Genomic DNA, 13577 nt, shown 5'->3' with positions numbered 1-13577 from the left:
ACAGCCATTGTTTTCAGCTTAGCTTCTGTTCCAGGAAGTACTGCGTTGATTCAGTTATAGTGGTTTGTTCTGCGTTCCTAGATTAGTCAGCCTAGGGCACTTCTTGTACCGAGCAAGCATCCACTGTGTGTAGATCACCCTGGGCCCTAGAGACTGGGCACCTGTCCTCAGGAAGCTCCTAGGACCCATCTGCCACTGCAGGTGCAGTGCACTGAAGCAAAGTAACCCAGAGAAAACAGACAGCTATGCAGAGCAGGACTCCAGCATGGCTGCTGGGGCAGAGGAGGGAAGGATTGAACTGGAGGTTGGGTGGTCAGTTTGGGAAGGCTGTCTGGAGGTGGGTTTGGGAAAGAGAAAGACATGCATTTGCAAAGCCAGTGGATGACCACTCAGAGTAAAGGCCAGGAATCTCTATGCTGAGAGTTAGAGGTGAGTGCTCTCTCTTCATTATCCATTTCATAAGCACACAGCAGAATTTCTACCCAAGCAATAGCATCAATATGTCATAGCTCTGACCAAGAATTGTTGTAAAAGAAAATATGACACAAGCATACATTTTTATAATCATTTAAAATGAGAGTGCTATATTCCAAGAATTAGAATATTGGTACTTAAAGCGAAGTTAGAGATTATTTAGATTCAAATAAAGTATCTAACTCACAATGAGAGCCAATAAATGGGAGCTGTCGCAACTGTCCAATCTGCTTACTTTTCAGGTAAAATGACTTGGGCAAAAATCATAAAATTACTTAATATTTATTTAGAATGTCTTCTGATTCTCTATGGCATGCCCTTTCTTCTACATTATACTATAGTCCCTTTTCTAAGAGATTTTTTATTAAGTAAGCATCATTAGACTGTATTCTTCATTTACATAAATTCCTAGTGCATTTTAACATAAGCAAACATAAAAATACCACTTAATTGTAAATGTAATTGATCTTAAGCCACTATGCTAGCAAACTAAATACTTAACATATATTTTATTTTCCAAACCTTTTTGTTTGGCCTTTTCTATTTCAGGAGAACTAGATTGAGGAATAGGGGTAAGAAATGATTTTAATGCCTCATATCTTTTAAAACTTGTTAAAGTTTACTTGTTAAAGTAAATTTGAACTTATGGCTTACTTTATATCAGGAGCAAATAAAGGCATTCAAGAATTATTCCATGGTTTAGTCTTCTTAAAATAACTATTGTAGAATCTCAGTATTTATAACATAGAAGACAAATTGTAATGATTTTGAGATGAGAATCCCTTAGATCATTTATTTATTTCCCATCTCTTTAAAAAAATAATGACAAAATTCAGACTGATAAAAGGTTGAAAAAATATTATGAAAAATTTCTAAATCCTTTTCACCCAGATTTCCAAAATATTAACATTTTACTTCATTTGTTTATTCTCTGGCTCTCTCATTTGAGAGTAATTAGTAACTTGATTGATGCCCCTTCCCCTAAGTATGTTAGTGTATATTTCTACAAACAAATGCATTCTCTTATATAACTACTTTACAATGATCGGAACCAGGAAATAAACACTTATGCAATATAATTAACAATCTATGTACTTTATTCAGATTCCACCAATTACCTCTTTAATATTCTTTATAGCAAAAGGAAATTTCTAGTCACGCATTGCCTTCAACTGTCACTTTTGTCTCCTTTAGTCTGGAACACTTCCTGAGTTTTTCTTGCCATTGATATTCTTGAAGAGTAAGGTCAGTTCTTTTTTAGAATGTTTCTCCATTTGGGTTTATCTGATGTTTCCTCATGATTAGATTCAGGTTATTTAAATTTTTGATAGGAATACCAACAAAGTGGCTTTTCTTATCCCACAAAGAATCTTGCTTAATCTGAGCATAGCCAGCCTGCAGACACCATGGACAGGCCTCTAGCCGAGGGACCCTGTATGTAAAGTTCTGCATATTTCTACCTAGGAGGACGGAGAACCTCTGGTCTCTTGACTCTGTAACAGTGCTAACTGTTTTAGGTAACTGTTCCTGATTTAGGAAGTAAGCTTATTAGAAGAGTCCCTGTCCCACCTCAGCTGTTATTAGTATCTTGCTAAGCTCCCACATGGGAGGAAGTGAGCTTCCAAGATCATCTGGATTTGTCTTTCTTCACTTTTTCTCTCCTCTTTTCTTCTTCCTTATTTCTCTCTTCTTCTATAAATCACCAAATCCTCTCCCCTAACAGCGGCCTAGAAGAAACAAAATTTTTATCAGATTACAATTTTAGGAAGGAATAAGATAACATATTCCTTGATTAGTTGATGGAGAGATGAGTGGACACGAATACATGAGAGTTGATGCTTTGGCTTCGTTTTATTTTACTCCTACTTCTTCCTCTACAACTGCTTATTACTCTTCAAAAGGACGTACAGCGATAACTTTGATTGCACCTCAGCCACTGCTCACAGGAGTTCAAACAAGCTGACGAAAAATGGAAGGTCTTCTCCTGGATGCTCAACACATTGTACCAAATGAGTTGGGAAGTAATAGGCACAAAACCAGAGCCTGGGGTGGTGGAAAGAGCATGGGCTTTGGAGGCTGAAAGAACTTGGCCTTCACCCTGCCTTTGATGATTCTTAGCTGGGTGACCTTGTGCCAGTCCTCGGCTTCTCTATTTGCAGAATGGGGCTAATGACAACTAAGTTGTCAGGCTGATTTGAGGATCATAAATAAGACATTTATGAGGAACTTAGTTATTTTGTGGGATTCAGTGAACTATCTATTACGTATCTAAGTTTGTTTGAGCAAGGCCTAAATTTGGGAGCCCTCACTGGGGCAGATTTTCGCTCCTATTTAGAAAAACTTTTTCTTAATCACAGCCTCAATTGTCTTTGCTAAGGAACAAAGACTGCCACAGGCTCTGTGTAGGAAGGGATAGGGAGCCGTAATTACCTTGCGAATGCTCTTGTATGTAAATTGACAATCTGTACATAGAGAAATGTATATGGAGAAGTGTCTGGAAAGACGTTTGCCAAAATGCTAATGATGGTTATCTCTGGGAGGTGGGATTTCAGAAGATTTTATGCTTTCTTCTTTATACTTTATTTTTTAAATGTAGAATTTTTTTTAAAGAAAGCATGCTTACATTTGCTTTCTATTGCTGGATTTTTCAACTTTTCCTAATAGGTTTGAATGGAGTAAGCAATGTGTTCTAATAATATATATTCTCAATCTTAGCTTACAAAGGTGTTTCTCTACCAAATACTTCCATTCACTGAAAGAAAACAATTTATGCATCTTAAAGAAACTGTGCTTACATTTGCCTTTTATTGCTGGGATTTTCCAACATGTCTTAACAGATTTCAGTGGAGAAAGAAATGTGTTCTAATAACGTATTCTCAATCTTAGCATAGAAAGGTGTTTTTCTATTAAACGCTTTTCTTCACTGAAAGGAAGTCTTACAGAAACTGTACTTGCATTTATTTATTTATCTTTTATTACCGAAATTTAAAATTTTCAATTTGTCCTAATAGGTACAAATGGAAAAAAAAACATGTGCTTTTCTTTATTGTTTGATTTCTTTTTGTTTTTTTATTTTTTTTACAAATGGCACACGAAACCTCTTTTTAAAACGTATGAAACAAGCAAGGGATTATTCTTGCCCCGTGTATATCTTATTCCTAAAAATCTGTTAGAAGCTAAGGGTTACCCTTAGGAATGGACTGGTAGGTAAGCTCTGAACTTGATCTTTCAGTGAGTTTTCACTGAATAAGGCAGATACTCAGGGACTGAGCCATCCTGGAAATAGTATCTCATTTAGCCCTCAGAACAACCTCTGAGGTAAGTATTAATAACCCTATTTCAAAGATATAGTGAAAGACAGGTTAAGCAAGTTGCCCAAGGTCACACTTCTGATAAGTAGTACTACCAGAATTCAAAACTAGACCTGTCTGATTACAAAGCTAGTGTTTATCAAACTGTGTTCCACAGAATACTATGTTATTTGACCTGTTAATAAGTGATCTCCAACATAAAACTAGGTTTGTAGTTATATAAACATATTTTTCTCTTAGAGACTCACAGCGCACATTAGCATATAACAAGTTTTTCTCTTACACTGTTTTTTTCTTTATCTTGGCTTTTGTTTGAGGAGCACTTATTAATATCTCATAAGCGTAATGGTCTATGTAGCACCAAAGCTGTCTTATGTGGCTCCAGACTAGCTTGTAATATTGGATCAGATAAGGCTGAAGATGAAGAACTGCTAGAGGTTCTTTTTTTTTTAACTTAAAAAAAATTTTAAATAGAGACAGGGTCTCTCTATGTTGTTCAGGCTGGTCTTGAACTCCTAGGCTCAAGGGCTCCTCCCACCTCAGCTTCCCAAATGGCTGGGATTACAGGTGTGAGCCACCACGGCCAGGCTGATAGAGGTTCTTGAAGCCTCTATCCAACCTTAACCACTTCTAAGCTTGATTAAATTCAAGAGTAGATTACATGGTGCTGTTAGTACAGGTCAAAAAAAAGACAGGGATGGAATTAGAAATCCACAGGTTCTACCATCTCAAGCCCATTGGAGGAAACTAAAGGGCAAAGTTGATCCCTAACCTCCATGTTGAGTTGTGGAAGGTAGCCACAGTTAAGTGCAGTTTGGTCACGCAGGTTTCCTGGAAACTGATGTTGGTGGCTTTTTGCATAGAACCATGAGTCATGCGGCTAAGAGTCATAGACTTTGACTGTGGGAGGGGTGTCAGTTCCTCTAGATGGTAGTTGGAAGGGGTGGGAGGCTTAATCACTGCCCAGTAACAGTGAAGAAGGGGAAGGGGAAACGGAGCAGCATTCTCTCTGGGGCCCTTATGGCATGTGGCAAAAGTAGTGACAATCTTCACCAGGTGAGAAGATTTTCTTACTCAATTTAGTATGAGTCTGGAGAGGTAGAAAGTGGGAAAGGAAGGAAGAAGAGGTTCTTCTTCCTGTCTGTGAAGGAAAGAATCAGTAGGAATGTCCCTAAGTTTGTGGGCACCTAGCCAGCTGGTGCTCTGTGGACAATCAGGTTACACTGGCCTGAATTGTCACAGGATACCAGGATGCTGGGGCTGAAGTGACTCTAGGAGGCATCTAGCTCAATTCCTTTCTGTTACTGATGGGTAAGTTAGTTATTTTCCTATGTCCAAAACATCAGTTTATTAGCAGACTGAAAATTCAAGCCCAAGGCTCCTGACTCTGCAGTGTCATGTTCATTCCACTACATCAGATAATTCTGAGGTAATGAGGCTTTGAGAATTCAAAGATGAATAGCATAGATCCTACCCTCAAGGAGCTCACATTCTAGTGAGGGCATAGTCACTTACAAAACAAAATGGTTAGTACAATGGCAGAGGTACACAGGTATTACAGATACTCCTTAGGGCAAGTGAGGGTTGGGTGTGAAGACTTAGACACAAACAGAGAGAACTTCCTGGAAAAGTGACACATCATTAGGATGATGAGTAACTAACCAGAATAAGAAGCCAGAAAGAAAAGAGAAAATTTCAGCAAAGAAACACATTACCAAAGTAAGGAAGGAAGCATTAAGACAAGGATTCAATATTGCTTTGCTAAATTTTAAAGTATAATACAGGAGGTGTTGCCATGAGTGTGGAGTGATGGACAGGAGCAAATTAGGAGGGGCCTTTGACGTAAGTGTACATGCACAAATCCATCACCACAGTCAAAACACTGAGCGTATGCATCACTCACCACAGATTGTTGTGGCCTTCTGTAATCCCTTTCTCTCACCCTTCCCTGCTCCCTCTCTACTCACTCCTGCCCTCCCCCATCTTCATCCTCAGACAGTCATTGATCTGCTTTCTGTTGCTATAGATTAGTTTTCATTTTCTAAAATGTTATATAACTGGAATCACACAGAATGTACTCTTTTTTATTTAACCTCTTTCACTCACCATGATTATTTTTACATTCACCTGTGCTGTAGAGGGTAACAACAGTTCATTCTTTTTAATTGCTAAGTAGTTTCCATTGTAAAATTATACCACTATTTATTTATACATTCACTTGTTTATGGACATTTGGGTTGCTTCCAGTTTGGGCTATTACAAATAAAACTACAAAACTATGAACCTTCCTGTACTAGTCCTAGTATGGACATATGCTTTCATTTCTCTTGAGTAAATACCTAGGAGTAGAATGGCTGGATAATATGATAAGTATATGTTTAACTTTGTACAAAACCAGCAAACTGCTTTTGAACATGGTTATACCATTTTACATTCCCACCAACAGTGTATAAGAGTTCCAGTTTCACTACATCCTCGCCAACACTTGGTGTGGTCAGGTTTTGAAAACATTTTAGCCATTCTAGGAGATGTGGAGTGGTATCTTACCATGGTTTTAATTTGCATTTCCTTAATGACTAATGAAGTAGAGAATTTTTTTCATGTCCTTATTTGCCATCCATGTAGTATCTTCTTTGGTGAATTGTCTGTTCTGATCTTTTGCCCATTTAAAAAATTGGATTGTTTATTTTCTTACCATTGAGCTTCAAGAGTTGTTTTTATACTCTGGATACATGCCTTTTATCTCCTGTGTGATTTGGAAATATTTTTTCCCTTCTGTGCCTTGTCTTTTCATTCTCTTAACGGTGTCTTTTGAAGAGCAGAAGTTTTTAATTTTGAAGAAGTCCAATTTATCAACTTATTGTGCTTTTGGTGTCTTATCTGAGAACTCTTTGCGTAACCAAGGTTGCAAATATTTCCTTCTGGAGAATTATAGTTTTGGATTTTACCTTTAGATCTATGATTCATCACTAGTTACGATTTCATATGGAGAGAGGTAGAAATGCAAGTTCATTTTTGCATATTAATAGACAATTGTTCCAGCACCATTTGTTGAAAAAAGTATTCTTCATTCTGTAATGTATTAATTTTGTAATTTTTTTGAAAATCAGTTGTCCATATACATATGGACTCTATTCTGTTCTCTTGATATATTTATTTAACACCAGTGCTATGCTGTCTTTATTGTTGTAGTTTTATAGAAAGCAATATAATTAGGTAGTGTTTGTACTCCAATTTTGTTCTTTATCAAACTCATTTTTACTATTCTAAGTCTTTTGCATTCCCAAATGAATTTTAGAATTAATTTCTTGAAGCCTACAAAAAATTCTGCTGTAATATTGATGGGGATTACAATCTATAGATAAATTTGGAAGAACTGACATCTTAAAAATATTGAATTCCTGGTAGATGGACGTGGTATATCTCTCCATTATTTGCATCTTTTCAATTTCTTTCAGCAATGTTTGTTTTTAAGTTTTCAGTGTACAATTCTTTCACAACTTTTGTCAGATTTATGCCTAAGTATTTCATATATGATGCTATTGTAAATGATACTTTTAAAAATACTTGATTTCTAATGGTTACTAGTGCATAGAATGCTATTATTTTTTGTGGATTGAATCTTGTTTCTAGCAACCTTGCTACACTTACTTGTTAGTTCTAGTAGTATTTTTGTAGATTTATTTAGATTTTCTACAAAGACATTCATGATATCTGTGAACAAAGCCAGTTTTACTTTTTTTCTTTCTGGTTTGGATTCCATTCTTTTCATATTTCATTTGCACTGCCTAGAAACTCCAGTACAATGCCAAATAGAGTAGTTAAGAGTAAACAGACTTATTTTCCTCCTTATATAAGGGTAAGGCATTTGGTGTTATACCATTAAGTATGATGTTCTTAATTCTATGCCCTTCATAAATGCCTTTTATAAGTTTGCATAAGCGTTCTTCTATTCCTAGTTTGCTAAGAGTTTTTATCAAAAATAGATGTTGAATTTTGTCAAATAAATTTCCTGTATCTATTGAGATGATAATTTATTTTCTCTTTCAATTCGTTAATATGATTAATTAAGTACTTTTTTCAATGTTAAAATAAACTTGCATTCCTGAGAGTAGCCCCATTTGTTCATAATTTCTTATCATTTTTCTATATCGTTAGATGCTTTTTACTAAAATCTTGTTTATAATTTTCACATCTTGTTCTGAGGAACATTGGCCCGTGGTTTTATTTCTTGTAATTCCTTTCTGCTTTTAGTATCTGAAAAGTCTGGCCTCACAGGATAAGGTAGAGAGTGTACCCTCCTTTTCTATTTTCTGGAAGATTTGATATAGAATCAGTATTATTTCTGCCTTACATGTTTAGTAGAAATCATCAATAAGACATCTGGACTAGCAGTTTTCTTTATGGGAAGACTTTTAAACTCCAAATTCAGTTTCTTATTAGAGATAGGATTATTCAGGTTATCTATTTTTTGAGTGAGATTTGGTAATTTGTGCCTTTCAGTGAATTCATCTATTTCATCTAAGTTGTATTGGCATGAAGTCATTTATTATATTGACTTATATTTTTGATATCTATAGAATTTGTAGTGTTGTTCTCTCATTCCTAATATTGATAATCTTTGTTCTCTATTTTAAAATTGATTACCTGTGTATAAGTTTATCAATTTTATCAGTCTTCTAAAAGAGCCAACTTTTGTGGGGTTTTTAAAATTGTTCTTCTGTTTAATTGATTTCAGTGTTTATCTTCATTATCTACTTCCTTCTGCTTATTCTGGGTTTAGTTTGTTATACTTTTTCTAGTTTCTCAAGATGCAATCTGAAGTCATTAATTTGAGACCACTTTCCTTTCAGCTATAGACATTTAGCACTAAAATTCACCCCAAAATATTGCTTTAGTGACATTCCCACATTTTCAACATGTTTTTAAAGTTTTTCTCAATTCAGAATTCTAATTTTCTCTTTGATTTCTTCTTTCATCTATGAACTATTTAGAAGTATGCTATTTAGTTTCCCAATTTGAGGAAATTTTCTAGGGATATTTCTGTTATTGATTTCTAATTCAATTCCTTCTAAATTTGTTGAAACTTGATTTATGGTCCAGAATGGTCTATCTTGGTAAATGTTTCATGTAACCTTGAAAAGAATGTATGTTCTGCTGTTGTGGGGTGGAGTGTTCTATCACAATCAGTTAGTTTAAGTTGACTGATGCTGTTGTTCAAATATTTACTGCTTTTCTGTCTACTGATTCCATCAACTATTGAGAGAAGGATATTGAACTATTCAAGTATAACTTATACTTGTCTATATCTTCTTTCAGTTCTGTTCATTTCTGTCTCATAAATTTTGACTAGGTGCAAAAACACTTAGGATTTTTATGTTTTTTAGCTCAATCAGTCCCTTTCTAATTATAAAGTAATCTTCTTTATCCTTGATAATTTTTTCTGTAATAGTGTTTGTTTTAGTCTAATATAGACACTCCAGCCTTTTCCCCCCTTTTATTAGTGTTAGTATGGTATATCTTTTTCCATCCTTTTACTTTAAAATGTATTTGCTTCTTTATATTTTAAATGCATTTTTTGTAAGCAACATAATTGGGTCTTGTTTTTTTAATCCATCTATTTATTCCTGCTTCATATTTTAAGTATTCAGACCATTTCATTTACTGTGATATTGGTATGGTTGGGATTTTAGCATATTTGTTTTTTATTTGTCTCATTTTTCTACTTGTTCTTTATTTTTTCCCATTTGTTGTTCCCCCTTTTCTCTTTTTCTGGCTTCTTTTGATTAATCGAGTATTTTTAAAGATTTTTACCTTCAAGTGAGATTTCCACTTTACATATAAGAAGCTCACAGTAGTATACTTCCATTTCTCCCTTCCCAGTCTCTACACTATTATTATCATAAAGTTTACTTTTACATTTATTATTAATGCAATGCAATACTGTTACTATTTTTGTTTGAACAGTTCAGTATCTATTAAAGAGATTTGGGCAGGCGCGGTGGCTCATGCCTGTAATCCCAGCACTTTGGGAGGCCGAGGCGGGCGGATCACAAGGTCAGGAGATCGAGACCACGGGGAAACCCCGTCTCTATTAAAAATACAAAAAATTAGCTGGACGTGGTGGCAGGCGCCTGTAGTCCTAGCCACTCGGGAGGCTGAGGCAGGAGAATGGCGTGAACCAGGGAGGCGGAGCTTGCAGTGAGCCGAGATCGCGCCACTGCACTCCAGCCTGGGCGACAGAGCGAGACTCTGTCTCAAAAAACAAAAAACAAACAACAACAACAAAAAAAGAGATTTAAGACGAGGTGCGGTGGCTCAAGCCTGTAATCCCAACACTTTGGGAGGCTGAGACAGGCAGATCACCTGAGGTCAGGAGTTCGAGACCAGCCTGGCCAACATGGCGAAACCCCCTCTCTACTAAAAACACAAAAAATTAGCTGGGCGTGGTGGTGCATGCCTGTAATCCCAGCTACTCAGGAGGCTGAGGCATGAGAATTTCTTGAACCTGAGAGGCGGAGGTTGCAGTGAGCCGAGATCACACCACTGCACTCCAGCCTGGGTCACAGAGCAAGACTTCGTCTCAAAAAAATAAAAATAAAAATAAATTAAAGAGATTTAAATAACAAGAAAAAAAGTATTGTGCATTTATTCCTGTAGTCACCATTTCTGGTGCTCTTTGTTCCTTTGTGTAAATCTGTAATTCCATCTGGTCTCATTTTTCTTCTACTTAGAGGATTGCTTTTAACATTTCTTGTAGTATGGATCTACTGATGAGGAATTCTTTCACCTTTTGTATATCTTAAAGTCCTTTTTTTAAGTTATTAAAATGTATTTTTATTGGGTATAGATTTTTAGTATGACAATTTTTTTTCTTTAGTATTTTAAATGTGTTGCTCCACTTTCTTCCAGCTTGCCTGTTTTCCAATAAGAAGTCTGCTCTTATTCTTACAATTGTTCCTTGGTCCATAACATGTCTTTTTTTCCCCTGGTTGTTTTAAGATTTTCTTTTTATCACTATTCCTTGAGTACTTTGATTATAAAGTACCTTAGTGTAGCTTTCTTCATGTTTCTTGTGCTTGGAGTTCATTGAGCTATTGAGCTTCTTGGTTCCATAGGGATATTATTTTCATCAAATTTAGGATTTTATTTAGTCGTTATTTCTTCAAATATTTTTCTATCTCTCTTCTCTCCTCAATTTTAGAGACTCCAGTGACATGTATATTAAGCCACCTGATATTATTTCTCAACTCATGATGCTCTGTTCATTTAAAACATTTTATTTTCTGGCCAGGCATGGTGGCTCACACCTGTAATCCCAGCACTTTGGGAGGCCGAGGTGGGTGGATCACTTGAGGTCAGGCATGCGAGACCAGCCTGGCCAACATGGTGAAACCCTGTCTCTACTAAAAATACAGAAATTAGTTGGGCATGGTGGCACGCGCTGTGGTCCCAGCTACTCGGGAGGCTGATGCAGAATTGCTTGAATCCAGGAGGTGGAGGCTGCCGTGAGCCAAGATCACGCCACTGCACTCTAGCCTAGGCAACAGAGCGAGACTCTGTCTCCAATATATATATATATATATATATATTTTTTTTTTTTCTGTCTGTGTTTCTTTGAGGATATTTTCTCTTGCCGTCTTCAAGTTCGCTAGTTTTTTTCTTCAGCAATATCTAATCTGCCATTAATCCAATCCAATGTATTTTTCATGTCACACATTGTAGTTTCATCTTTAGAAGTTTGATTTGAGTCTTTTTATATTTTCCATCTCTCTATTTATGTTTATTTTATTTTATTTTATTTTATTTTGAGACGGAGTCTCGCTCTGTCACCCAGGCTGTAGTGCAGTGGCGCGATCTCGGCTCACTCCAAGCTCCGCCTCCCGGGTTCACGCCATTCTCCTGCCTCAGCCTCCCGAGTAGCTGGGACTACAGGCGCCCACCACCACGCCTGGCTAATTTTTTCTATTTTTTAGTAGAGACGGGGTTTCACCGTGTTAGCCAGGATGGTCTCGATCTCCTGACCTTGTGATCTGCCCGCCTCGGCCTCCCAAAGTGCTGGGATTACAGGAGTGAGCCACTGCGCCCAGCCTATTTTTTTGAAAACATAGTATCTGGCTTAATGGCTTTACTAATCTAACACCTGGGTTGGTTTTCATCTATTGCCATATTATAGGTTGTACTTTCTTGCTTCTTGCATGCCTGATATTTTGAGTGAATCTATGTGTAAATTTTACTTTGTTGGGTGCTAAATATTTGGCATTCCTATAAATCTTATTGAGCTTTGTTTTAGGATGCACTTAAGTTACTTGGAAAGTGTTTAATATTTTGGGCCCTTACTCTTAAGATTTGTTGGGTAGAACAGTGTTCAGTCTAGAGCTATCTGTTCCCTATTATTGAGGCCACATCCTTCTGTGTACTCTAGCCTGTGAATCTTGGAGTTTTCCAGTCTGACTGGTGGGAATAGTCACTGGTGCTGTGTGAATGCCAGGCACTGCTCAGATGGTTCCTATCCTTGGGTAGTTTTGTACATGCAGGTGCTAATCAGGACTCAGCTAAATTCTTAATGGACACTTTGGTAGACTGAATAATAGGCCCCAAATATGTCCATGCACCTTATAGGGCAAAGATGACTTTGAAGTTGTGATTAAATTAAACATCTCGAAATGGGGTGATTATCCTGGATTAGCCAGGTGGTTCTTATCTAATCATATGGGCCCTTATAAGAATGAAGCAGGAGATAAGAGTGGAAAGTAGCAGATGTGATGACAAAAGCAAGAAGTTGCACGATGCAAGAAAGGAGGTAAGGAATGCAGGTGACTTTAGAAGCTGACAAACACAAGGAAACAAATTCTCTCCCTGAGCCCTTAAGAAGAAATGTAGCCTAGCCAACAACCTGAATGTATACTTCTGACCTTCAGAACTGTAAAATAATAAATTTGCGTTGCTAAGGCACGAAGTTTGTGGTAATGTTTTAGCAGCAATAGGAAACTGATGCAAGCACCTGCTGCGAATCTCTGGGGTTTGCTCTCTGTGCACCTTTCTTTTGTACATTGCAGTGTCCTATAAACCCTAGCTGCCTTGGTCTCCTCAAAATCTCAGCTCTGCCAGGCTCTCCCTCTATGCTCCATGGTTTGGAAACTGTCTGTGAATATAAGCTGAGGCAATCACAGGGCTCACACCATTTATTTCCCATCTCTCATGGGTCCGTGCCCTTCATTGTCTCACATTCAGTGTTTTGCAGACCATTATTTTATAATCTACATTTTTTAGCTGTTTCAGGTGAGGGGGTAAATCTGGTCCCTGTTAATCCATTGGCCAGAGGCACATTTCCCAAATATGTGATTTTATATTTTTACGTTAAGAAAAGGAAAATGAAAAAGGTGAAATGAATTTTAATAACATTTTAGTTATCTCAATATGTACAAAATACTATAATTTAAAAATGTAATCCATATTGAAAAATTACTGATATAATCCTTTTTGTACTAAGTGTATATTTTACACTTATAGCACATAGTAATTCAGACTAGCCAGATTCTAAGTGCTCAAAGCTGTAGCACAGCTCTAGGGTACAGTGAATCATGAGAGTCTGTATTTAGCTGCTCAAGGGGACTACATTCATTTGAATGTTTCAGCTTTTATGTCCTCCACCATGAAATATTCTTTGATCAACCCAGCTGAAAATCTTTGCATCTTCATGGCCTTTGTTACTGTTCTTTGGGACTTGAGATATTTTATCTTTTATTGATTGATGTAGCTTGTGCAAAGGGCAACAGGAAGGATTCTCAA

At 36.7% G+C, this 13577-nt stretch overlaps 1 protein-coding gene and 1 long non-coding RNA gene across 5 annotated transcripts in view; one reads left to right on the top strand and one right to left on the bottom strand.

Moving 5' to 3' along the window:
* The window catches only part of CD53 (CD53 molecule), a 29446-nt gene that overhangs the window by 4988 nt on the left and 10881 nt on the right, over nt 1-13577 (top strand). The gene's annotated exons all lie outside the window — the stretch shown is intronic.
* LOC129144205 (uncharacterized) overlaps nt 1554-13577 on the bottom strand; it is a 50770-nt gene continuing 38746 nt past the window's right edge. The window contains exon 3 of the long non-coding RNA XR_008548398.2: nt 1554-2201. This is a non-coding gene — a long non-coding RNA (uncharacterized LOC129144205). The remainder of the gene's footprint in view (nt 2202-13577) is intronic.

Source organism: Pan troglodytes, chromosome 1 (genome assembly GCF_028858775.2).
Source record: "Pan troglodytes isolate AG18354 chromosome 1, NHGRI_mPanTro3-v2.0_pri, whole genome shotgun sequence".
In the NCBI taxonomy this organism is placed as follows: Eukaryota; Metazoa; Chordata; class Mammalia; order Primates; family Hominidae; genus Pan; species Pan troglodytes.
Note: the sequence above shows the minus strand (reverse complement) of the source record. Positions and strands in the feature narration are given on the sequence as shown.